This window comes from Myxocyprinus asiaticus, chromosome 39 (assembly GCF_019703515.2).
Source record: "Myxocyprinus asiaticus isolate MX2 ecotype Aquarium Trade chromosome 39, UBuf_Myxa_2, whole genome shotgun sequence".
Taxonomy (NCBI): domain Eukaryota; kingdom Metazoa; phylum Chordata; class Actinopteri; order Cypriniformes; family Catostomidae; genus Myxocyprinus; species Myxocyprinus asiaticus.
In genome coordinates, this window is record NC_059382.1 from 32128272 (window position 1) to 32153475 (window position 25204).

The 25204-nt window shown below is 38.8% G+C and overlaps 1 long non-coding RNA gene across 1 annotated transcript in view; it reads right to left on the reverse strand.

The window, feature by feature from the left end:
• Nucleotides 1–7013: 7013 nt before the first annotated feature.
• The window catches only part of LOC127430213 (uncharacterized), a 110189-nt gene continuing 91998 nt past the window's right edge, over nt 7014–25204 (reverse strand). Inside the window, exon 3 of the long non-coding RNA XR_007895424.1 lies at nt 7014–7135. This is a non-coding gene — a long non-coding RNA (uncharacterized LOC127430213). The remainder of the gene's footprint in view (nt 7136–25204) is intronic.

Consider the following 25204-nt stretch of genomic DNA (forward strand, 5'->3'; position numbering starts at 1 on the left):
ACAATATACTTATTCACATTACATGGAACTGTGGAGTGGAATGAGTCACAGTGCACATTTGCAGATCATTCTATATTATGCATGTTTGCAGGAATGTGTGCTGTTGTCTGGTAGAGCTGGGGTAAGACATGACACTGCTGTGTCAGAGCTGTCCAATATGTCAGATGGATTTATCAGCTTGCAGCTTTCTGCAGATCAATAATTGTTAGCAGCTGTGAGCCCAACCATCGGGAGTTACCTCTTGAACCAATCTGAAACCTGACAGCCAGAATGTATCCTGCTATCTCATTTCACCGAAATCCCTTTTAAGCTTTTTTACTTCCATTGTTCTTATCACCCATTATTATCAACCCCTTCCGTCCTACTTTTTTACGCTCTCTCTATTGTTTTTGTATGGCTTCCATTTCCCCTTCTAACATCTTTCCCCTGTTCTATTTATTGCCTGTCTTTTCACCATGATCTCATATCTTTCTTCATCTCAATCAATTTCTCCCTTTGAGTAAGTTTAACTGTTTCACTGACTGCACTGATAGGACAATACAGCCAACACTGACTCTCCATCCATTGTTTCATCAACCCTTGAAAGTCTTCCAAGCCATTTGCTGCATTTCCAAAGCTGTTCACCAACAGATCATAACGATGTCCTGTTAAGGTGCCTAGAGATTAAAGAGATTTCCACAACATCATTGCTCTGCATTTGCTGTTATCAGTTACAATGACTGGGCGCAGAGAAAATACTTTCGTCAAATATTTGGGACTGATAAGCAATCAATTTGCTGATGTAGTTCAGTTTGGGACTTTATGTAAATGGGGCCTGAACACCTAGTAGGATTTACAACTGGCCAAGATGCATCTTGTATGCGTAATTGGATTGCTATCCGTCTCTAGTGCATCTTGGAGGGTATTTACACTTGGTCATTGAATGCGGTTTTAGTGATCGGGTAGCTATCTGAACATTAAAAGGCAAAGTCTAAATATGGCAAAAATATTAATAGTTAACACATATAATAAAGACAGTAATAAGCATTGTCGTGCACACTGTAAAATTTTGTCAGGTAATGAAAAAATTTGCTTCATGTGGTAACATCTAAATTAACTGGTTTAATTCAAGTCAAAAGTATAATTTTACCCGACTATGAAGGTATAATGAAGGTAATTTTTATGGGTTAGACAAGTAGAAATAGATCTTCAGAATTGCTTGTTACCTCTTTTTACAGAGTAACAGCCGTCATGATCTAGGAATTGGGTCAGGTGATCTCATTTCCAGTTCCTGCACATCTGTTCCAAGTTCCAATCCAGTTATGATTTTAGCAGGTGGGAGATAAAGTTGGCATCAGAGCAGAAACATGACACAAGTCAACTTGCTTATATTTATGATGTTTTCCCATGCCCTGTACCTAATCTGTTAAGTGGTCCCAGAAGGAGGTCAGGAGCCTAGTTTGACGGTGATCGATGACTACTGGTAAAAATAAACAACCCACCCACTCAAAAGACACACATGTAACTAACACTGCAACTATTGATTCAGCTAGGCTATAATGGGTTGCCAACCAGATGCTCTCCAAACAGGAATAGAACAAAATATTTAATCAAAACATTACTCTAGCCCTAGTTTCAGCCTCAGATGGCACACCTACGAATCATCCACAGTCCAGTCACTGACCATCTGATGCATATTGCACACAGTACTGGAAAGAGCTGGCTAAAATCACCAATTCCAATTTGACTGGCTGGCTGCTACACAACTTAAATGTGTCAGGGTGCACAGGTTTGTATCATTCCATAATTTTGAGGAAGAAATAATCTCAGGGTTTGTTCAAGCTTACAATCAAATCTGTCGAAATTATATTTAGGAAAATAAATATAACAAATTTTAGTATGATTTCAATAAGTAAATTAGATATCCTTAAGCAGAATTGTAATTATATTTGTAGTTAATTGTAATTGTTAAACATTGTAATTCAAAATGTTATTCAAAATGACATAAAAATACATTTCTCACACACACAAACATACATGAAAAAGGTAACTCTTTACAATAAGGTTCCATTCGTTATCATTAGTAAATGCATTAGGTATAATGAACAAACTATTAACAAACTATTTTTTTAATCTTTGTTAATGGTAGTTAAAAAATACAACTGTTCATTGTTAGTTCATGTATTAATTAATGTTAACAAAAACAACCTTTGATTTAAAAAAAATTATTAGTATACTGTGTTTTAATTAACATTAACTAAGATTAATAAATGCTGTAAAAGTGTTGTTCATTGTTAGTTAATCCATTTCGCAATTCAGAGTCATTTTGATATTTTTTTCTTGGGCTTAAAGTTTAAATGTCAAGGTGGCATTACTGTTCAGAGACAGTAAAAAAGAACAAAACTTCATTAAAACATTTTGGCCACCAAATCAACATGCAGGTGGTCATTTTATTGTCATGTGTCAACCATATGTATTAGATGTGTTCATTTGTAGTCTATTTCTTCAAAATTATTTAACAGTAGCACATGCTTTTAGATTTATCTGTTACAGCACAACTCAAATACTGGATAATTTGCCTTTATCATGAGCCTGAGGATAGTCCTGCATTATCATTAGGGGCACACCGCCATGATGTGCCATTTTTAGAAAACCACTCACTGGCTTGTCTCTTTCATTCAAAAGAAAATGATTAAGGTATGCCAGAACTCAGAGGCAAATATTAGGTATTAATCAGATGCTAATTTACATTAATCTCTTGGTTGAATTTAGACAAAATAAAAATTCATAGAGTAGAATTAATCTAACCCAAAGCCTAAAAGAACTTCAGATTTTTGCTAATTAACTTTTGAATGAAACCATTTGGAACAGTCCTGCACCCTGTGAACTTATTTAATTGACAAACATCCACTTAGCTCAAATAAATCTTCTTTTGTCTTTGAGACAAAAGTGCTGTGCTGTAATTTGTCCTTATCTTATAAGGACTCTCAAGGGGAAAAGTCCTGGATGTTTTGCTTCTGACTGAGTAAACCAAGAAGGATTTCTAAGACCTGTGCCTCAGGCAATACACTGGCCCAAATTTGTGATGTCCTGAAAAAAAAGTATTTGGGTTAGAGTGAGCAGAGTGAAAGAACTTAATTTACTTACAATGCCTTTCTCTTTTCTTTACTCTTAGTTTCGTCACAACACAGAACCTTACCTACTGGTGAGGTATACTGTTGTGATGAGGCACTGTGATGACATAATGATGTAAAATCATTGAGGCAAGAAGATGAAAGAAGCACAGTTTAATGAAAGTTTTTTTATAAAGACAATAGTCAGACCAGTCCTGGGTTATGACACTGAAAATCATTGTGACTCTTCTGTTATTTGAGGCCCAAATGTTTTCAAATGTATTTTTACTCCGTATGAGTTCTGAACACAGTTGGAATAGTGCAAACCTTTGCGATGTGTCCGGGGTCATTACACTGACGTGCACACCCACAAACATACACAACAGCAATTCCATGTCAATGATCAAGTGATGGAGAAAGCATTATTTTTGAAAAAACCTCACTATGCAACTGTAACATTAGAACAGGAAATAGATGAAGACTTGAAGATGAAGATAAGTGTACAAAAGTGAAAACAAAACAAATATAAGAACAAAACCAAAGATGTGACTGAAAAGATCATCAACACGGTCAACAAGAACATGTCCTTCGTCAGGAATTGATTGTATTCAAGACAACATGAGGACTACAAACACAGACTAGTCTTAACAACATAACAAGATGACCAATAACAGAACAGATAACAAAATAACAAGACTAATGAAACAAGAACCAATGAGAACACAAGACTAATTAACATGATGGAACATGAGGGTCACATGACAGGACAAGGAAATCACATGGCATGATATGAAACAGTGAACATGGAAAATTCAAAATAAAAGACATGACAAAACATGAGTTCAGAGACACAAACACTGCAGGACATGTTACAGCAACATTTTTTCACAAGTGCCTAAAACTATTGCACAGTACTGTATATGTCTTAAGGATCTGATTTCCCTTAAGACAAAGTCTGTACATTTTAAATGTGTATAATTAAATGTGTATATAAGTTTATTTTTTCAGCCTTTAGGAGTACATTAACATACAGTATAAATAACCTCAAAGCTAACAGACATTGACTATAGCCTGATTTCACTGTGTCTAATCAGTGTAAAAAAACATGAACATGTGCATGTGCTTCTGGTGCAATACCTGGTCCTAAAGTAGCATACACCTTCCCAAAATTACATATATGCATATAAATATAGTCACATTTCATGAGGATTCTATATGTAGAAACAACAAGGAACCAGAACCAAAAAAAGCTTGCAAAGTCAAAGTACAATTGATTGAAGTAGAGGTTCAAAAAATATAATTTTTGCGGTCTCTTGCTGGTGATAACTGATGAAAGATATAATTAAAGAGAGAATGCGGATTCATGATTTCACAGTTCATGAAATGCCTCGTGCTCTTTTCTATCTGGGGATAAATGAATTTGGAAGAATACAAAATATATGACTACATGTAGGCAATTGGTGCAACTGCATTACACAATACTGCAAGGTTTCTCACCAAGACAACCAATATACATTGCTTGAGGTCTGTAATGTTAGTATTAGATTAGTGCCCTAGTGCACCTTCCAACAACATTAGTCAGAGCCACTTGCCCATCCAGATTAATTGCACATTAACGGAATAAAATTACTTTCTGTTAAGTACTTGAGAAAAAAAAACATCCTTTATTTGTTGCTGCCTTTATTGCAGAGCATTAGTTGTAATAGTTACTAGTTAGATAGTGTTGTTATAGTAAAGTTACAAAGAGTTTCTAAAATGCTAACACCAGTAAACTCATTCATTTAATTAACACCAATACAAATATTTTAAGACCAGACATGCACATTGTGAACTATTTGCAGAGGTTTCATTGTGCATGCAGTAAGGTTGGCTAAAAGAGCATTGCAGTAGTCTAGTCTAGAGATGACAAGAGCCTGCACAAGGATTTAGATAGAAAGTGTCTGATATTCCTGTAGTAGAGCTCACATCTGCATGACCAGGCAGTGTTTAAAATGTGGTCATCAAACATTACCCTTAAGTTCCTGGCTAACCTGAATGGCGTTGATTAATTGGCATTGCTGATTAACCCAGCTAAATGGTGACTGATGTTTGAATTCCTGGACTGTCTGGCAAAACAAGGAGCTCTGTCTTTTCTGGGTTGAGTTGGAGGTGATGTTCCTTCATACAGGCGGAGACATCCGCCAGGCAAGCCAACATGTGGGCAACAACTGTGAGTATGTCAGGCTGGAATGAGAGGTAGAGCGTAACAGTGGATGTGCCTGGAGACAGTGGAGATATAACTTTCCCTGAATTTCTTCTGATGTTCAATGTGAAGAGGGTTACAGTTTGTGCTTAAAGCTGATGTGTGTAATTTCTGTCTATGTTAAAAGTCTTTCTTGTATCCCAGCTTGATACGAAGAGTCACATTTAACCCTTAAATGCATATCTCAGGTCTTTTGTGACACCGGCCCTCATTTTTGGAGTTATGCCCCCACTTCATTAGTATTCCTCATCCTTTTTTGTATTGTCAAGTTTTCACCAGAGCAAAAGACTCAAGAACTAAAGGAAATTTTAATAGATAAAAACATAAATGAAAACCAAAACCAAAAATGGCCTGCAGAATTATATAACAGACTGACATGACAGAGGTCCCAAAAGAGGAACTAACACAAGAAAAATCCAGCAAACAACAAAATAAACAGGACACACACACACACACACACACACACACACACACACACACACACACACACACACACACACACACACACACACACACACACACACACACACACTGGTTTAGCTATCCTTATGAGGACCCTCCATAGACATAATGATTTTTATACTGTACAAACTATAGATTCTATCCCCTAAACCTAACCCTCACAGAAACCTTTTTGCATTTTCAGAAAAACATAATTGAATATGTCATTTCCCTTGTGAGGACCGCTGGCTGGTCCTCACAACGTAGGTGATCTCAGGTTTTACTATCCTTGTGGGGACTCACAAGGATAGTAAAACCTGTACACACACACACACACACACACACACACACACACACACACACACACTATATATATATACACACACACACACACACACACACACACACAGACAGAGAGTGTGATGGGGAACAGATGAAACTAATTAACAAATGAGAGCCAACTAGAGGGTGTGACAAGGACACAAACAAGCTGGAGGGGCAAGGAGAGCATGTGGCAAATGGAAACAACAACAATCCAAATGTTAAAAAAAAAAAAAAAAAAAAAGCCAAAAGAAACTGGGATAGTAGGATTTTGCCACTACTGTTCCAGAGTGTAAGGGAACTTAAGGGCTGACAATGAAGAGCTCCATGGGAGCTGCAGCGACGAGGTTAGGTGCCTCCAGGGGAGCTGTGGCGGTAAGGGCGGGGGACTCCGGAAAAGCAACCCAGGGAGGAACTGCAGACAGAGGAAGGGTGCGATCATTCAAAGCATCAAAAACAGAGCAAAAATGACCAACATAGTTAAATAACGGACCAAAATGAAAGAGGCACCAAGAGGAACTAACACAAGACAATCCTGCAAACAACAAATGAAACAAAGACACATATATCCACAGATAAAAGATGATGGGGAACAGGTGAAGGGGCAAGGAGAGCACATGGCAACTTACAACATCAAAGTGCTCAAAAAAAGAAGAAAAAAAGATAGAAAAATAAACTTGGATGACAGGATCCTACCACTAAAATGAGAAACAAAATCCAAATAGAGTTGGGAGGATCCTGACACTTATGAATAGTGTAAAAATAAAAAATGCAAAAATTGCAATAAATAAATAAATGTAATTAAAATTACTTTATTACTGTGGCAGGATGAATGAGGCACAGACAATTATTCAAGTGCACAGTCCCACAAAGGGGGTGTTTTATTGTGACAATAAGTAAAAGAAGAACTTAATGGTGCGTGGTGTCTTCGGTGCAATGGCGGGGTGAGCGTGCCGGGGTGTCTGTGTTCGTGAATCCGGTGTTTCGTGAAGCTTCCGTGGAATGCGTGCAGTGATCGGCGCTCACTCGTTGTTGGAGTCTGGAATTGAGAGAGAGAGAGAGAGAGAGAGAGAGAGAGAGAGAGAGAGAGAGAGAGAGAGAGGAGGATTAGTGTCATGCCTTGGAGTTGATGCTCCCCGTCTTCCTCTTCCTCTGCCGTTTAAATCCCCTCCAGCTGATTGTTCGCAGGTGACGCAGATCAGCGTCTGCATTCCATGGCTGATTGAAAAATGAGCTCCAATTCCAGGGCGACACTGAAACGCACGGGATACTTGCCACAATTACCAAAAGTGTACAGGGTTGTCAGTGACCCTAGTCAATTTATGACTGGACACAATTTATTTGTGCTTCCATAAATCATTAGTAAACAATAACATTCTGACAGAATTTACATTTTTGTCTCTTTAATGTATATTTGATTGTAACAACCTACATTTTCCATGAGTAACTTCATTTGTAGAATGTGGCTGTCACTCTCATATAATCAAACATTTAAATCACCTAACAAATGTTGTGTGTATAGAACAACCGTATTTAACTATAGTGTGTCGGTGGCCCATGTGAAAAATCTGTTTACCTTTCCAAAGATTAATGTCCTTCTGCTAGGGCCTCCATTTCTACTTAATGTCATGTTGGCAAAATCTTGAACATTTGCTGTGACATTAGCTGGTCAAGGGATATTAGATTTACATTTATACATTTGGCTGACACTTTTATCCAAAGTGACTTACAGTGCCCTGATTACAAGGACAATCCCCCTGGAGCAACCTGGATTTAAGTGCCTTGCTCAAGGACACATTGGTGGTGGTTGTGGGGATTGAACCAACAACCTTCCACTTACCAGTTCAGTGCTTTAGTCCACTACACCACCACCACTATTAGATCAGTTCATTGCACTCGCCAAGCAGAGTGCGAGGCAATTAATAATTCCTGTGGATGGGAGCTGAGGGGGGCATTGATTTTCATGCTTTTGAAAGATTAGTCTTGTAAAGGCACTTTAAAAAAAAATACATTACAGATTCCTGGCACTGGAGTTTGGATGTGAAATAAAATGACAGAGCAGATCAGCGGTGGAAGCCATGTGGAATGATCTGTAATAGTCTTATGAATAGCCAAACAGTGTATTAGCCAACTGCGGCTAAATCATTTAATAAAAAGAAATATATGATCATCAATGTGACATTTATTTTTAATGAGCAGAGAAACATAATGAATTGGTCGAAAGCTATAATTCATATAATAAATATACAATTATGTAATGTTAGGGCTCAGTACATTTATTTTGTAATTGTAAGTCACACTGCAGTAAAATGTGCTTCAAACCACGTTAAGTTCAGAATTACATAAACTTCTATCATATCATTTGACAGCGAAGCTTCTGTGTCTTACAGTTCTGTTGAAAGTATATTTTGAGAGAAAATTATTGAGGATTTGTCTCAATCAGCTCAGAAGTTCAGTAGTAAGTTCCCTTGAAATTCAGAATGCACCATAAAAAAAAATCACTTAGCATTGGCTGCTCATTATATTCACTTACTGCAAATGTTACCACAACTTTGTAATCATGTCCAAGGTAATTGAGTCACAAGTGTCCCAAAGTTTAATGGGTCAAGACCCTGCTAGAGCCCACATTTTTTCTTTTTTATATGGAGGACAACGACCAACTTGTTAGTGGGCTCTACAAGAAAACTTGCTTGAAAATCCTGAAACTATTTCTAGAGGCTCAGCTGCATTCTTTGTGACATTGTAATGAACTTCCCTCCATGCCATTTATGAAGCACCATATGGTATATTGTCTATTTACTCAAGTATATTAGAGGTCTCATCTAAAGTGCATTACAGGCTTAGACGCTCTCAAAGTGCTCTGATATCATCAGCACAGGATGAAGTACTTCTGGCTGTTGTATAGGTAAAAGTACTTATGTGAATTATGAACATGGCAAGTTATATAGTGTACATAAAAAGTATTTATTAAAACTTATCATGTCTTTATTTAATAAAGTTAAATGATATTAATAAAATAAAAATGAAAAACAACTATATATAATGGTGAAATTGTCTTTATTATTGTTTTTGGCCTTTATTATCGGCAGCCTGCCAGTCTCTGACCGGCCAAAGGCATTATAAAAATATTGAGGGTTACAAGATGAGGTATAATTCAAATATCTTTATTAAATAGCTCCTGAGCAAACAGCATTAATGGACCTTATTCACAGTAGCGGCATCTTTAATTTTTTGACGGGAATGGCAATGAGGCTGTGACTTACAATCTCTTCAGTGGGTTGTGCTGTTGTTTAAAGTGGTTTGGATCGTTTCACTGATGAAAACATTTTTTCAAAAAAAATTTTAAACTCCAGAAAACATGAGTTGTGGAAAATTAGATGTGACCTATGAGCTTTAAACAGTGGATGTCATTGAAGAGACTGTAAGTCTATCCCAGTTTTAATTCTCGTCATAAATCATCCTCATTAAAGCTCCAGAGGGAACAAGTGAAAGAGGAACAAATATTACCAACAACCAACAAAATGAGCAGGGAAAATTTTTATTAATATAATAATTCTATATACAATATCTAGGTTCTAAAAGATGATGTATTAAATATGATGCAAAAGTTAATAAAATATAAATAATACAATAATAAATAATAATAATTAAATAAAATTGTGAGAATAAATAAATAACCAAAAATGTAACATTATGTTTAAATGCACCATTGGGTTATCTGTTCAACTTAAGTTTGACTCTAAGCCTCATTCTTTAAAGGTCTATCTACCCTAAAATAGAGTATGTTTTGTGTAAGTCTACTTGCTTTAAAGGCTTTTCAAAAAATACACAGTATATATATATATATATATATATATATATATATATATATATATATATATATATATATATATATATCATTGATCAGGTAACACTTTATAATAGCTTTCATTAATAAATCATTAACAAACATTCTAGAATGCAAAGCAAATCATTAGTTACTATATACATTCACACTGTACACACTGTATTACAATCATTAGTAAAAGTATATTTAAATAGTTAGAAATCTGAGATAATGCGGTTGTTAATGTTACCTAATAAATTTAACTAACATTACATAAAACTTAGATTATTAGTTAATGTAAATTCAAATACTAAACACTTTCATTGATAAATGTTCTTGCACTTGCACTTACTTTTAACATTTATTTATTAATATCCAGCTAATTAGTAACCAAGATCTGTAAAGGCCATTTATGTGCTTTACATACATTTTTTGTTATATGTATTTACAATAATTTGCAAACAGGAATAGTTTAAGTGGTGGAAAAACATTTTGAAAACATTTGTAAATGTAAAAAAAGTGCATGAGCTAAATTATGAATCAAAATGTAATGATATTTGTAAGTGTTCAAATAAAAAAAAATATTATCTGTTAATCATTATGCTGTATAACATTTGTTAAAATCATTTGTAGATGTTAAAAAGTGAAAGGCCATATATTAAAGAGCCCATATTATGTTAATTTACAGGTTCATGATTTTATTTTGGGGATCTACTAGAATAGGTTTACATGCTTTAATGTTAAAAAAATAATAATATTATTTTTCTCATATGTACATTTCTGCTAAACCTATTTTCATCCTCTGTTCAAATTCTCTGATTTAGATCCTGTCTCTTTAAAGCCCCCCTTTCCGAAAAGTCCAGTCTGCTCTGATTGGTCATCTGGCCCATTCTGTTGTGATTGGTCAACCGCATGTCAGAAATGTAACGCCCCTTACCATAACTGAGGCTTGTCTGGTTTGGAAGGCTGCATCCTCCGGAGGTCGCATTTGTCAGCCGCATATGTCATCAAGACTGTCTCATTTCAGAAAAGTGAGTAGGACACTTCGAATGCAGCCTTCAAATGTGACCTTCTTTCATGGGAATTCGGAGGATGCATGAGGTATATCCTTCGTGGGCACTCACAACCCACAATTCTTTGCTTCAATGGAAATGCCTTAAAAAAATGATGCAAATGTGCTCATAAATATGCTGTTCAAACGCAAGTAATGTTAATTCCCAAGTTGAAGTACCTCAGTAGATGGGTGCAGAGTATATAATATGTATAATTATATTAATATATAATTAAAGTATTAGACTAAAAGTACATATGTAAAATCTATTTTCTTTTCTCTTTACATCATTATAACTCTCCTAAAATTTACCTCATACATTCCCTTCTAAAGGGACTTTGTTCCCTTCTCACTCAAAGTGCTCGCACTTGTTAAAGAGTGGCGTGCTGTCATAGCAACCGTGTTACATTCCGTTTCCATTTATCCTTACGAGGGCCGTCTCGTTTAAACTAGGCTTGTTTAAAGGAGGACACTCAGTATACTGCAGCCTTCATAGGACACGTCCTACTTAGCACGCAGCCTTCGAAACGAGAAACAGCTTGAGTTTCAGGCTTCCTTAACAGCTATTAACACTATTGTAACTAGTGCCCAACTGATATATCGGTCGGCCGATATTAGCCTTTCACCGATATATCGGTATCGGCGTATATTTTACAAATATGCACCGATATGAAAACTTCTTTTCAGAACATATAATGCAGGAAACAATGCTTTAGAATTGGTGTCATATCGTAGTTTGTCCAGCAGAACGCGCTCTGGCTCCACTGTTTACAGAGCTGACTCAGAGCTGACGGTGGTTCTGCAGACAGGGCGGAGTTAAATGGTGTGGATTTGAGCAATCTCTTCTCCTTAAATTGCTAACTAGTTTGTGAAATACATACTGGAAAGTTAATAAAAAATTACCCCATCATTTTATATAACTAATATAACGTTAACCCTGTCCCTGACAAACATGTCACTCATGTTTATTACATCTGTTTGCTGTTAGCCAGCTATAGTTTGTCAGTGCAGTCAGTAATGTAGCAGATTGAAAGGTAAACATCAGAGCATCTTTTTGCAGCTCAGCAGACAACAGTGTGGTGAGTGTTGATTTCATGCTATGTTGTTACCTAGTTGGTGAGACACAATGCTGGAAAGTAAATAAAGTCCATCTTTACTCTCCGTGACAATGAGCTTATAGCTAACTAGCTAACCATGTAGCTACTTTCATTAGCCTAGTTTCCATCCACTTTTCGCACTATTTTGTTATCGACAAAGTGAAAATGCGTAAAAAATGTTTTGCTAAATTTTCCGTCTTCTGCCTGTTTCCATTCAAATGGCCTTTTATCGATATAAATGGTGTGCATGATGACATCATGCCTAAAAAAACACTTTGTCGCATAAGTTTTGATTTAGCGCAAAAGAAATCTGCCCTGAAGCCGTTTACATTCAGAAATGTGTGTTTATCCCTAATTCGCCTCCCAGATGTCCCTATTTATTTCCTCCGAAGTTTTGGTAAAATGGGGAGAGTATTGAGACAATTCATTGAAATTAGACAGCTTACTGTCATTTTAATTCACAAATAAATGCAATCAGAAGATGAGGAATTGGAGGTTACGTGACTGTAACGTTGTTGGCTGCGGCAATGATGAAGACGAAGACGATGATGAAGATGAAAACCCAAGTGCAGTTTATTTACAAAAGTGAATCCAAAACCCTAACTATAAACGTGATTTAACAAAAACATGAACTTGACATAAACTAGACTTGACTATGGCTTGGCTTGACTTGACTTGACTTGACAACAAAACAACATTCACATCCAATACTTGACCACTACACAATGGAAAACATGAGGCTTAAATACATGGACATGGGGGAACATAAACCAATGAACAAACAGAACTGATAACAAGATAATTAAAAAATAAACCAATGAAAACATGACACATGAACATGGAGGGAAAACAGGAATCACATGACAAGGGAAACAGGAACTAAACATTTCAAAATAAAAGACATGAATCAACAGAATACACATGACAGACGCCATGCAAGAAGCAGACGTGTGAGCGACGAGCTCCGCACTTTGCTAAATTTTTTATTATTTTCATGTTATAATCTAGTGAAAATTGATACACCCAGTTACACATTTGCTCTTTAAGACAAAACATGGCAAAGAAGTCAAAATCCTCGGGCTGGGAGACATTAAAAGACACTTACGTTTTCAGGATGACAAACCGGGGACTCGATTTGGATGGCGCGGCGGGAGAGGAGATACAGCGTCAGTTGTCCAACATGTCGGTGATGTTGACGAAGGTTCTTGCTGACTTGGAGGATCTCGCTGTAATACGTTGATCGATTATGGCGATGGAAATCAAATTCTCTGAGATAGTTACAAGAGTGACTGATGTTGAGAGACGAATCGATTTTCTGGAATCTTCGGAGAGGGAATTAACCGCTAATCCGCCCGTGACCAAAGTTGATTTGGAACATCTCCTTGAAAAGCTTGAAGATCTTGAGAATAGAAGCCGCAGGAATAACGTTCAAATTATTGGAATTCCTGAGCATGAGGAGGGAAGAGAAATGGTGAAATTCCTAGACGAGCTTTTCCCGAGTTTGCTTGACATAACAGGCCACAAGCTGGAAATCGAGCGAGCTCACAGAGTCCCAGCTCACAGATCTGCTGAGGGAGACAGGCCCCGATCGATTCTGGCCAGATTTCTGAGATCATCCGATAAAGATCTCTTGTTGCGCCAGGCGAGGAGCAAAGGGAAGCTTTCTTGGAAGAATCGCAATATTTTCTTGATAGGATGATTTTCCAGGGGTGATGGTGGGAAGCTTCTGCTTTATGCAGATGATATTTTATTATTTGCCTCTAAACCTACTAGGTCTATGCCTTGCCTCCACAGAATTATTAATTCCTTTTCCAAGTTCTCAGGATACAAAGTTAATTGGTCTAAATCCGAAGCTTTGGCTCTGACAGCGTACTGTCCAGTAACGGCTTTCCAGCCGGGTGCCTTCCAATGGCCCAAACAGGGCATTAAGTATTTGGGGATTTTATTCCCAGCAAATTTGTCTGATTTAGTTAGTGTTAATTTTTACCCTTTAATAAAAAGATTTTCGAGCAATGTGGGCAGGTGGGCTTCATTACATTTATCGATGATTGGGAAGGTTAATGTTATTAAAATGAACTGTATTCCAAAATTTAACTACCTACTACAGTCTCTCCCTGTAGACGTCCCCCTCTCTTATTTCAAGCAATTTGATAACATAGCGAAGTCTTTCATTATATTTTCATTTTGTGACGGACCACTGGTTGTGTGTAGCGGGGGTGGGGGGTGTTCAGGGGAAGGGACATACAATTTTATAAATTGATTCAGTGTGTGTATGCTCTGTTTGTGTAAACCTGCTTGTTTGAATTAATAAAAATTGTAATTAAAAAAAAAAAAAAGAAGAAGAAGAAGAAGAAGAAGATGAGGAATTGCAATCAAAAGGGAACAGTTGCCCTTCTGATAGGACTGTAATATTGGTCCCAATGTTGTGCCTATTGCAAGTTGCCATCAGTTCCGACCCGAAAGCGAATCATCATGGCCCTGTTCAAGCTGGCAACCTGCACTAAGTAGTGGGGGAACTTTCAGTCTTAGTATAAGGACCATCCATCCATGTGTATATGCTGTGTGCGCAGCTGTTAAAGAAAAACTGATGCAGTGTAATATCAGGGTTTACATATGATATATTCCTGATATTCAATAGGCTATTTTGAACAATCATTTAAAGCATTGCCATCTCAACTGCATTATGTCCCGCACATTTGTCCAGCAACTTTTAATGACCAACTGAACTTGATAAAATTCATCTAAAATTAATTTAAGTGTCATAATCCAATTTACATTTTCTGAAGAAGCTCAGCAAATGCGATCCGAGGTAAAGAGGGTTAGATTTAAAAACATTACAAATTTTAAAAGGTTCAAAAGCTCGTTTTCTGAAAGTGACCTCAGCATTGGACAAATAGTTCTGATAGTTTATAGTCTTGAAGTGTAGAAAATGTCCTTCAGCCAACTTTATTTGTCTAAAGAACAGGGTACGGCTAATTTAAGTTTGTGTAAAGAAAAGGCATATATAGGTCTAAAAATATATATTTTTTCATTTGGTAATTTATTTTTTAATACAGGGAATTTTGCCAGCATTTTTTCAAAAGCTAAACAATAATTTTATAGAATTAGACTATATGTTCGTGTTCCAAAAAAGCACACTGAAGCTTTTCTACTAGTATTGTGTATTTATTTTTAATTTAAAACATCTTTGTGCATAGAAATGATATGTTTTTTGTATTGTGGGCTAATTCTGTGACTACTGTCTATTATTCTGAACGGTGTGCAAAAGCAACGTTAATAAATAAACGGATGTCTACCGCGATTAAATTAATCACAAACAGTGCCAATTAATTTGTTCTCCGTGCACTTGTCAATGTGAATGATATGAGATATTTGTGTTGGCACTCCTGGAAGTGTCATGTTTGCAGCATCAGATCTATATGCCGTTAATATCAATCCATAATCACGTACAATAAATTGGCTTCTATGATGTATACCTTGTCATCATGATTAACACAGGCTAACGATTGGGGCAAATTCTGTCATGTGACACTACATTTTTGCGTTTATGCCAATTTTCTCAACAAAAAGTGTTTCCAAACCAGTTTTTTGTGACATGAAGTATCGACATAGAGTTTATGCGCTAGAGTTAAACGGAAAAATATTATGTCGACACTTGTGAAATTTTAGCGATAATTTGCGTTTCCATCGGCTTTATTTTGATGCGCTAAAACTTTTTCCTTGGATGGAAACGTAGTTACTGTTGTCAGCTTAGTGGAAGCTAATGAGTAAACGTATTCACCAAACTGTTTTTTTTCAGGATTCACAGTTTGGTACCCCCTTCACCGAACAATTCCAGTCGTTGCGTTTATAAAATGTCATATTTAAAAGTCTGGTTTTCCAGACATTAAAATAGGATACGTAATAAAAGTAGATTTAATAAATAGTATATTTGCCCTGTGTAAATAATAATATATAGAATAAAGGGTGATAAATAAATACTAATACAACAGGCTGGGAAAATAGACATTTATTCATTTTAATATCTTATATATATTTTGAATGTGTTGAAACTTGACACCGGGCGACGCACCCTAAAAACAGCACCGTTAGAACGGTTTCATGCTGAAGAGCCGCTTAAAAGTTTTTTTTTTCTCTCTCTCTCTCTCTCTCTCTCTCTCTCTCTCTCGTAAATGTAAACGAGTGTAAATGCCAACATCATCACATATGTCGAAAGGACTGATGCCTGTCAACCAAAACATGAGCTCATTGATGTCATTAAATGAGTCTGCTTTTTTATTTCATCAGTTACTGCTGGTCGGAGGCTGCCATATATATTTAGTTTATACGTAGGGTTACGTCCTATATAAATGTAATGGTGCAAGGCTCAAATATTTAATAGAGCATAAATTGTGACTTAGTGCCTATTTACGCCACAACTATGTTAAGTTGTAACGTACGTATAGTTGGTGCAACCGGCCCCTGATGTTTATTTAGCTATTTATTTTATTTTAATTTATTCTTTATTTAAATGGTCAGCCCTTGACTGATACTAAACAGTACTACTGATGTTTATTAAGCTATTTATTGTATTTTTATTTATTCTTTATTTTCTCAGTGTTCATTTCTAGAATCTGTTGACATTGTATAATAATAATAATGTCAAATGTTCTTTGATAAAAATATTTAAGAAAGCAGCCTTCTGAGTACTTTTGCATAGTCATATCGGTGCAAAATCTGTGCACAATCCACATAGAAAAGGTCTGTTTTTATTCCAGCTAAAAAATTAGCTATATCGGTCACCATATTGGTAAGCAGTGAATTTTTCCTCTCTAAAATCGGTATCGGTCTCAAAAATCCCATATCGGTCGGGCTCTAATTGTAACTATGGTAACAGTGGCGTCGGTTTTTGCCGTACCAGCTCTATCCCGAGACCGATAATGAAAGTTTGGAAGAACAAGCTGATCGACCCAAACCACCTTCGTAAGCACGACTTGAGCAGGACGTTTCACAGTGTTAAGTTTTAATTTTGTAGCTTACTTACAAGTACACTGTTGATTATTGTGAACCTAACAAAGCTTCAAGTAAAAGACACGTAGTGCATCTAAGTAAGTCATCTTTTGCTGGAATGGGTGTAGCCGAACTTTTTTGCCCAATCTATGAACGGAGAACAGAGGCTTATTCACGGTTAGTGAGCAAGTTAGCCATGGACAACCGTGGGTAGCGGTCGTAACATTACAGCTTGTAATTATATAATTATATAAGACTCTTGAGATCGACCATTTTGTTACACAGTTTTAGGTAAATGCCGGCTCATAGCTAAATAATAAACCATTACCAAAACAATAATATTACATAGAAAGTTAGCCGAGCACTACTGTGGATAGCAGATGTAAAATTACCGTTTGTAAAAATAAATCCATCTCCACACTTGATCACTATTCATGATAGTAAGAACGACAAACATAATTCTACACAATTTTAGGTAAAAGTGGGCCCGCAGCAGAACTATTTCAATACAATAACATTAGCTAGCAGGTTAGCAGAGGCCTACAGCTGTGCACTGCATGTACACAATAGCTACAACACAAAACTCTGCATTTGAACTCTCGGTAGTGTAAGGCTGGCACCAGAATGTCTACAACCAAAAGGCACCATTTCCAGTGAAAGTCAAAGAACTCTGCGAGAATCAACGTCATAGAACTCTCTCACAAAAGCTGAAATCTACACCTGAATATCACCATGTGTGATAAAGTGCAAATCGCCTTTTGCTGAAATCTACACCTGAATATCACCACAGTGTGATAAATTGCAAATCACCTTGCTGCCCCCCCTTCTCTCTCCCCTTCTCCCCTTCAACAGCTCTGGACCAACACAAAGACACAAGATTTATATGTAAAAAAAAATATAACAAATACCATGAAAACAAAGAATGCAATTGTATGTGTTCGATATCATTTAAGAGGTCTCTGTGCGACTGGTATAGTGGTCTCTTTCCCATGTTGATAAAACTAATGGTAACAAAGTTATAAGGTCTTTGCCAAATACTGCATAATTCTGGAGGTGGCTCCCCCTCCTTGACCTACAATTGAAATTATCTCCTGTATGTTAACAAGGTTAAACCCCAGGAAGTCAAGAACCCATTCACCCCCAAATCCTCATTGTTCAAAGGATAATACCATTTGGTACACAATGTTTATTCTGTCTGAATATTTAAGGAAAGTTGGCATGAAGTTCTGGGAATCTGTATGCAGATCTCCCATGCTGTACCGCTGCATGTAGTTTTGTCAGGTATGTTTCTTTGACTTGTCTTTTATTTTTAGTAATGCTTGTTTATTCTGATCATGTGAAATTGGCTTTGATTTGAATTTCTGCAACAATGTTTTATATCCTACCTGACAAATAAATAGTTATTATTTGATTTATTCTGAATTCCTCTGAAATCAATACTGGAGCTTTAATATAGGAGGAAGCCATTTAAAGACTCTCAATTTGAATTTAAACCACTCAGGACAACCAGGTAGGACAACCACCTAGGACAACCAGGTAGGACAACCACCTAGGACAGCCGGGTAGGATTTGAATTTCAATAGACCAGGGTAGACCATACTGGAGCTTTAATATAGGAGAAACCACTCAGGACAACTGGGTAGGAGAAAGCCATTTAAAGACTCTGTCACTGCTCACCGCCCGTCTTTGCAAGTTGTATGTACGTGACTAAGCGGCAATATCGTCTGGTTATTAGAAAAGCCAAACTAGACGATATTACTTAACCCTACAACCGCTGACTAAGAACGGAACTGGCTATGCATTATCGGGAGATTTACGTAATTTAATAACGGCCGGCGTAAGTCTCCAAAGATCAAAAGGACAATGAATAGAAGAGGATTTAGAGTAATCAATAACCTAAAAATGTTAAATTAAAAGAATGATCAGAAATTAATTTGAGCTTAAATATAAATTAGAGGTCAACTTAAAATTGGAGTCAGATAAAATGAATAACGGAATTAAATGTGTGAATTAACAATAATTGATTTACTTCAGCGCTCAGAAAAGACAGAACAACGCAGAGACCTTCAAGGGCAATTTATTGAAGTTCCGCTTCGGAACGGATATGAAAATTATTTATCCAGATTCCCTTTTCCTTTTTTTACAGTAGCAGATAAATCAACAAATAATCAAGCATACTTACAGGTTGTGATTCTGAAGTGCCAGATTGTCCCAACAAAAAGGGAACTGCACCATCTTTCAGGAGTAACCATCTTGAAAATCCAGCATTGGTTGTGGTTGTACCACTAAGGAATAGTGGTAAAAATTAATTTTAACCACTGATTCTTCAATTCATCAGCCTTTAGATGTCCAAACAAAAAGGTTTTGCTTTCGCAGTGAAGAAAACGTCCTGGTTACTTGCATAACCTTCGTTCCCTGATGGAGGGAACGAGACGTTGTGTCGATGTAGTGACACTAGGGGTCGCTCTTGGGAGCCCAAAACACCTCTGGTCTTTGATAAAAGTATTTGCATACCACTCCCCCGAACATACGGGTATAAAAGGAGCTGTATGCAACCACTCATTCAAGTTTTGTGCTGAGGAGCCAAGACAAGGTCCCAGCCATTTCAGCGGGTAGTCCAGCGTTGTGGCAGGAGGAACACAATGTCTCGTTCCCTCCATCAGGGAACGGAGGTTACGCATCTGTCACTCACTCGACGTTGTGTTGATGTAGTGACACTAGGGGTCCCTGTACGAAATGCCAGTGCTATGTGAACTGGCGGTGTCTGACGGGCAGACCACTGTGTGCCTCGTAGCCAGCGCACCATGCCGACACGTAACCTCCCCCAACGCTTTTATGAGTGTCGAACGGCCCTTCACCATGCCGCTGGAGCGCCAAACCTGCCAAAATGGAATGGTGGACGGTGGTCATGATGACGGCCATGCACACCGGGTATGTGACCCAGGGAACAAGGAAACCGCTCTTTTGCTGAACTCTTGGGTATCGCAGCCACTTGGGCATACGGCAAAATTAAATGAAAAGGCAACAAAAGATTCTCCTCCCGGACCTGCACCGGGGGATGGAGGGGTCAGCTTACTAGCTCCAGACCAGCGGTTTTCGTCGTCCCTGGGTCGCCCATCTCAGGGGCGCTTCGAAGCCTTTGCGGGTTCTTGGCGGCCGGCCGTAAGATGGGTGGCGTCTGCTTTCTGTGGTGGGCTCCACACCGGGGCCAGGCCGCAAGGGGACGCCCTTGGCAACGAGCAGGCAGGGTTCGGGATCTTGAGCCGCGCCGGGGCAGGATGTGCCGGATAGCTTCCATCTGCTGCTTCACTGCTGGGCAAAGTCCTCGACAGTGTCGCCGAACAGGCCAAACTGGGAAATGGGGGCACCAAGGAACCGTGCCTTTTCGGCCTCTCCCATCTCAACCAGGTTGAGCCAAAGGTGGTGCTCCTGGACCACCAAGGTGGACATCGCCTACCCGAGAGACCGCGCCGTGACCTTCGTCGCCCGGAGAGCGAGGTCGGTCGCCGAGCACAGCTCCTGCATCAATCCCAGGGCGGAACTACCCTCGTGCATTTCCTTTAGCGCCTTGGCTGGGTGGACTTGCAGGAGAGCCATGGCGTGCAGGGCGGAGGCGGCTTGTTCAGTGGCACCATAGGCTTTGGCCGTCAGGGACGACATAAACCTACAGGCCTTGGATGGGAGCTTTGGGCACCCATGCCAGGTGGTGGCACTCTGCGGGCATAGGTGCACCGCCTTATCCACCGGGAGGATCGCCGAATAGCCCCTGGCTGTCGCACCGTCGAGGGTAGTGAGGGTGGGGGAGCTAAAAGAACGGGACCGGGCAGTAAAAGGTGCCTCCCACGACCTTGTCAGCTCCTCGTGCACTTCCGGGAAGAAAGGAACTGGGTCGGGGCGTGGCTGTGAGCGGCACCGCGAGCCCAGGAAACAATCATCGAGCCACGAGGGTTCAGGGAGAGCGGAGGGTTCCACTCTAGCCCGACGCTCGTGGCTACCCAGGAAAGCATGTCCGTCATCTCCTCATCAGCCTGTGACTAGGCAACTGCACCCAAGGGGGAGAGTCCAGCTGAGGCTTCCATGTCCGACTGGATGATCTCACTCTCCGATGCTGCGCTCATCACCTTTGCGGGCTCCGAACAAGAGGTCGAACTCACTGTGAGACGAGCTGGCGGACTCATCCAGAAGCCTGATCGGGGCAGACGAGTGTGCTGGGGAATGGGAGGTCCGCGGGGGGATACCCGGCGGAGGTGGTCCCATTGGGGTCCCCAAATCACCCCCAGTGCTAGCCGTACTGGCCTCATACCCATAGGTAGAAGGACCGAGGCAGGGAGCTGCTGGGGTGACCGCAGCGTTGCCATGGTCATGTTCTCGCAATGAGTACATGATCCATCCACGAACGCTGTCTCCATGTGGGTAGCGCCCAGACACGAAAGACAGCAATCATGACCATCAGAAGGCGAGAGATAACGACCGCAACCAGGAATAACACAAAAACGGAAAGGCATCTTTAAAAAGATGCATCTTTAATAAGATGTTCCGTGTGTGCCGCTCTTTTAGAGAAATATACTCTTATTTCTGCTGAAGTGCCCAGGGGCATTCTCTGCAGTGCACCAGTGCAGAGGAGGGAAGCCACTGAAATGCGCCGTCAGATCCAGCAGAGGTGAATGAACAGCCGTGGGAATTCAGCTCAGTGAACATTGACCGTTTGGCTCCGAAGAGAAAATCTGAATGAGTGGTTGCAGACCAGCTCCTTTTATACCCGTATGTTCGGGAGAGTGGTATGCAAATACCACTCGCCAATTTTCATTGGCCTTTTATCAAAGACCAGAGGTGTTTCGGGCTCCCAAGAGCGACCCCTAGTGTCACTACATCGACACAACGTCGAGTGAGTGACAGATAGGGAACGGCATCTTCTCGACATAGCGACAACACTAACGCAACTCATCCTGGCCTCTGCTATAACTACATTTGTTTGAGGGCGGGCCAAAGTAGCCCTTAGGCAGGCATTATGCAAACGCATAGTGATGTAGATACTACAATCCAGCCGTTTCTTGTAGTTTTTGAGCAGTGTTGTCTGTGGGAGAGAATAAATCTCTTTTGTGTGGACTTTGTGCTTTGTAACTTTGCAGACCTTTTACATGCACAAACAGCTATATTACACACTAAAGGAAAGCTTAAATCCCAAAAAGCATAATAAGGCCTCTTTAATACATGTTTAATAATATTTGCAAGTATTTGAATTTACATTAATGAAATGTTCAGCATTATGTTACTGTATGTTAAATGCATTAGTAAATATTAGCAAGCATATTATCTCATATTTTAAATGATTTAAATATAGATTAACTAATAATCTGTTAAGCATTATATAATGTTTGTTAATTATTTATTAATAAAAGTTATTATAAAGTGTTACCACAAAATCTTGTTTCTCAGTGGCAAAAACCCCTGTTGTTTCCATAACTATGCCACAGAACAATCTGAGATTAGCAGGGATTGTCTCTCTCTCTCAACCCTTCTGAGAATTTTTACATGGACATCTTTCATTTTTTTCATAAGGGCTCAACAATATGTTTATCCCTAAATCACTCTTGAGAAAGCTGAGAAGATAGATGATTTGGAATATATTGTTTTGGGCACTTGCAAAGTTACATATCATCCTTCTCCAGTCCAGAAATACAGCAGCCTTAGTGCAAGGTTACACCGATTTTACATTTGCTGTGTGCCTAGTAATGTGAATCACCAGAAGGGAATTAAGCAAAAAAAATAGATCTACAAAATCATGTTACATAAATCACTTGGTAAAAGACAGATCAGAAGGACCATTTTAAAGCTGCCAAGATGTGCAGTCGGAATTATTCTAATTCCCACTTCTGAAGTAGTAATTTCAAGGACATCACGTTCAAGTGCTTTGTTGTCTGAAAAACAGGAAGCAAGGAGGACGCCAGGTTCGTTCATGCATATTTCTTTTATTTTGACACCATATTACATAATACTCAGTTAGCTTGCTGACGATAATGGAATTTTGACCAAACACAAGCTATTTTCACTGTTTAACAATCTACAACATGCATCAAATGGTTGCTGATATACAAAAATTAAATGGCCATGGATGCTGGCTCATGGTCCGCAAACACTAACAATTAGCTTTATTTACTATTCTCTCCTTCGCCGTGTTCAAAGTTTACATCGCCTCCCAACTCAGAAACTCAGAAATCCAAATTATCTCTGAGTTTCCCAGTCATAATTAAGACTTGTGGGGTCGTTTATGTGCAACTTCCAAGTGGGAAACTCGCATTTACAAAAATTCCGATATCACGTGAAGGCAGGATGACACATTAATTGTTGGATGGCCCATATGCAAAACTTAGATTGATCTTTCTCCCGCGTGGTGTTGGCATTTTGATGTAATATTTTGCATGGTGTTTTGCAAGGCAGAGCTGAAATGACAGTAAATGCCAGTGTTCTGACAAAGTAAACGTCGGCACCCTGGCACCCCACTCATTCTCTGACAGTGGTTCTTCAACTTTGGGCTGTAATTACCCGTCTAGATTGAGTACCTCGCTTTCCTCACCACCATATGTCATTGTCACCATATCTCATTAAACGTGATGATTTCTGAATAGTGACATTTTAGGGTTTGTGTCTAGAGTTAGTATGTGCAAGAAAAAGCTAGATTGGGTTTTGGCATTATATCTGCCATGCTATGGAGTTTGAGGATAGTGCTGTAGTAAAAACACCTCTGCTTAAATCTCAGAGCACCTTTACATTTGTGAAGGACACCTTTAGATTTGTGAACGAAAGGGGCAAATGTAGACCCTGTTCTGTGCACATCAGTGTTTAGAGGGGTTTTGGGCACTTGACTGAGCTGGTTAGGCATGAAGACGAGCTAAACCAGATAAAGACCAGGTTGGCTATGCTGGGAGATGAGCTAAACAACTTAAACGATCTAAAACCAACAAACCACCTTAAGCAGCAGCGTGATAACAAGGGAAAGGTCACCCAAAAATTATCATTCTGTCATCATTTACCTTGACTGAACTGGTTAGGCATGGAGACAAGCTAAACCAGATAAAGACCAGCTTGGCTATGCTGGGAGATGAGCTAAACAACTTAAACGATCTAAAACCAACAAACCACCTTAAGCAGCAGCGTGATAACAAGGGAAAGGTCACCCAAAAATTATCATTCTGTCATCATTTACCTTGACTGAACTGGTTAGGCATGGAGACAAGCTAAACCAGATAAAGACCAGCTTGGCTATGCTGGGAGATGAGCTAAACAGCTTAAACGATCTAAAACCAACAAACCACATTAAGCAGCAGCATGATAACAAGGGATAAGTCACCTAAAAAATGATTATTCTATCATCATTTACCTACATTCATGCCATCTCAAACTCTGAACACAAACAAAGATATTTTGCTGGATGTATGAAATGTTTTGTCCATACAGTGTAAGTCAATGTGGTTAAAAACTTTTAAGCTACAAATGGACTTAAAGGCAACATAAAAGTAATCCATATGACTTGAGTGGTTTCATCCATGTCTGCTGAAGCACTGTGATAGCTTTGTTTGAGAAACTGACCAAAAAAGTCCTTAAAGGAATAATTCGGGTTCAATACAAGTTAAGCTCAATCGACAGCATTTGTGGCATAATGTTGATTACCAAAAAAAAAAAAAATTTGACTCGTCCCTCCTTTCTTTTAAAAGCAAAAACTGGGGTTACAATGACTACGTTTACATGGACACCTGAAAGCCGTTTATTGCGAGAAAGCTGCTTAAGTCTCGAAATTGGTGTATGCATTTACATGAGCTGTGATTGCGGGTTTGTCTTTACTCCCGTATACATGTGGCTCAGTGTTGCTCCCAGTGGCCAAAGCTTCTGGGTGAAATGTCCACAGAGTGGCAGGAAAAGTTTGTTGTATATGATGTAATAGAGTCAACAGGAATGCATATTTTATTAACCAAAAACTTAACCCAAACCTTAAACCTAACCAACAGTGGAGTAAAAATTAAATTTTAGAGCGAAAATGCAACCTTCAATTTACGCTCATCATTGATTATGTGAACATGATTACTTCCTGGTTTCCATGGGACCAGGACTTGTGACTGTCAGGTTACTTGCAATGCGCAGTGCACCATC